This window comes from Cibotium barometz, chromosome 13, assembly GCF_041138505.1.
Source record: "Cibotium barometz isolate CiBa-2024 chromosome 13, ASM4113850v1, whole genome shotgun sequence".
NCBI classification, from domain to species: Eukaryota; Viridiplantae; Streptophyta; class Polypodiopsida; order Cyatheales; family Cibotiaceae; genus Cibotium; species Cibotium barometz.
In genome coordinates this window covers 14747672-14750384 of record NC_141058.1, presented here as the reverse complement: position 1 = coordinate 14750384, position 2713 = coordinate 14747672, and the positions used below count along the sequence as shown (strand labels likewise).

General features: G+C 44.1%; 1 pseudogene; it reads left to right on the top strand.

Annotated features, from left to right (window-relative positions):
• Positions 1-1145: 1145 nt before the first annotated feature.
• On the top strand, positions 1146-2512 carry LOC147632397 (uncharacterized; annotated as a pseudogene).
• The last annotated feature ends 201 nt before the right edge of the window (positions 2513-2713 follow it).

The window sequence follows — 2713 nt, the reverse complement described above, 5'->3', positions numbered from 1 at the left end:
AGTAAGTGGGGTGTTTGTGTTGGACACTGTATGTTTATATTGTTTGAACTGATGATCTAATCTTGTCTTTCATCTTTGTGCATATGTAGGTAGAGAATCTTTCGGTGCGGACACCCATGACACCACCCCAAAGGATAGGAAGGATCTCCCTGGTCACAGTAAGTCAGATGCCACTTACATGTTTAAAGAAGATCCTTACAAGTCAGTGCAGAAAATACTGCAAGACCTTGATGCCAACACAAGGGAAGGGAAAGGAGCTGAACCTGCTGTAGACTCAAGCATGGGGGAAGATCGACTAAAAGCGGAAGTGCAGGAGAGAGACAAAGACGAAAAGGGACCGGAGGAGAAAGAACAGGGGGGAAGTGATCTGATTGAGGAGGTTGCTGAGCAAGAGACTGACCAAGGCGAGAAGAACAATGAAGAGATGCCGGCTGTTGAGGAGGTGACAGTTGAAGTTCTCTCAGAGGCAGAGGTTTTGGCTACGGCATCAACATCTGCAAAGGACAAGGCAGGTAGAAAGAGGAGGAAGAACGGAAATAGGGCAGCGGAAGCTACTCAAAGTGCACAGGAGGCTGCAGGTGCAGAGGAGCCCAAAGACACTGAGGAGGCTAAAAGCAATGAGGAGGCCAGAGCGGCGGGGGAAGCTACTGAAAGTGCTGAGGAGGCTAAAGGTGCAGAGGGGGCTGAAGGTGTAGAGGAGGCTAAAAGCGCGAAGGAGGCCAAAGAGGCGGGGGAAGCTACTGAAAGTGCAGAGCAGGTTAAAGGTGCAGAGGAGGGTGAAGGTGTAGAGTTGCCTAAAGGCATGGAGGATACAAAAGGTGTGGGGAAGGAAAGAGCTGCGGAGGAGACACCTGATGCAACGCCCTTAGAAACAGGTGATAGCAATGATTCAGCCACCCTCTTCGAGCTCTTCGCTATGAAATGTAGAAAGCGCCCCGTTGGTGGTGGTCTCAAGCCACAAGGCTGCAAAACTTAGCTGATGTTACAGCATTTTGTACTTGCTTCTAGACTAATTTGAAATACCAGCCCATTTTGCTTTTGTCGATGCGTTTTGTGTCATGCCGCTCTACTCTTGAAAGGTGTCAATGTGTTTGTAAACTGTCATGTCCTACTGTCACTGTTTTGTAACCTTTTATTGGTGCCCAATGTCTAACTTTGCTTTTGCAAAAAGGCTGTGTTCTTCTACTCATATAGTTTAGTGGTACTACAACAGGGGACCATTGGTGGCTACATGAACAACCACCGGATACATCAATGCCGATACATGTAATGGCAAGCAATAGGCGCCTTGTTGTTTTGGATGTCAATGGAGTGCTACTGAAGGATTATGTTGAAGCACCCAAGGATTTGTGGCAGCTCCCGTTCCCAGATGGAATTAGGCCCCGAGGTGTGCAAGTGTCTCAATACAAATATTGTGTCGTCAGACCTGATGCGGAGGACTTCATCATCAACTTGAGGAAGCGATGCGACGTGATGCTCTGGTCATGTAGCCAAAGGAAGAACTTGATGGCCATAATTAATGCTTGCTTCCCTCGGTTGATGAAGATGAAAGGCCTCTTTTTAGGTATTTATCCCTTAACTTTCACAACTGGTTTTATTGATTTTGATACTGTTTGGCTAGCTTTGCTACTGTTCTGTACACAATCTGGTACTATTTGGTAGTTTGGTACTTTTGGCACTGCTAACACAATTTGGTACTTTTTGGAACTTTGGTACTCTGGTGCTATGCTGCTTTGGACTATGTTTGTTCATGTGTACACAATTTGGCACTGTTTTGTACATAATTTGGTACTCTTTGGTTATCTTTGGTACTTTGGTACTCTGATGCTATGGTAGTTTGAAACTGTGTTTTTTACTTTGTACACAATTTGGTACGGTTTGGTGCTTTGATACCATGGTACTTGGTTCTGTGCTTGGTAACATTTGTGTACACAATTTTATAATGTTTGGTACTTTGGTTATTTGGTACTTTGGTACTGTGTTGTACCAAGTTTGGTACCTTTTCACTGTTATGTATTGTTTGTTAGCTTTGGTACTCTTATTTGTGCTGCTATTCTAATTGCTTGGTTTACCTTACAGATATTTTTGACCAGTCTCATTGTGAGAGGTGGGCTACCAAACTCAGAGATGTGCCAGTCCTTGCGAAGGAGTTAGTAACAAGCCTATTTTTCTGAAGCTCCTAAGAAAAGTGTGGTGCAAGTATCCGCAATTCAATGAAACAAACACCCTCCTTGTGGACGACACGAGATACAAGTCCTTGAAGAATGATTACGACTCGTGCTACTGCATCCGGTCATATGAGCCTAAGTATTATGACCCCGACAAGCCGAAGTATCTTATGGATGTCATTTTCCCGTGGATCTCTGGGTGGCTAGCTGATAAGTTCCCCACTGCTTACAGCCACCGGAATCCCTTGTTTGATGTTGAGGATGACATTTCCTCGTTCGTTGTCAACTACTTTGTATCTATGGAGGGGTATTCGTACCGCTTTGACCCCCCTGCTGATGTGTAAAAGATTCTGTATGCTTGTACATTGCCTTTGGCATTTAATGATAATTATCTTTTTGTACATGTACTTTTTTTGGCTACTGCTTTTGTACTTTTCTGTTACTACTTGGTGAAAACAAAAAGGAACAGTACCAAAATTTGGTACTGCAAAAACACAGCAGAGCTAAAAACAATAAAGCACAGTACCAAATTGATAACACAGCAA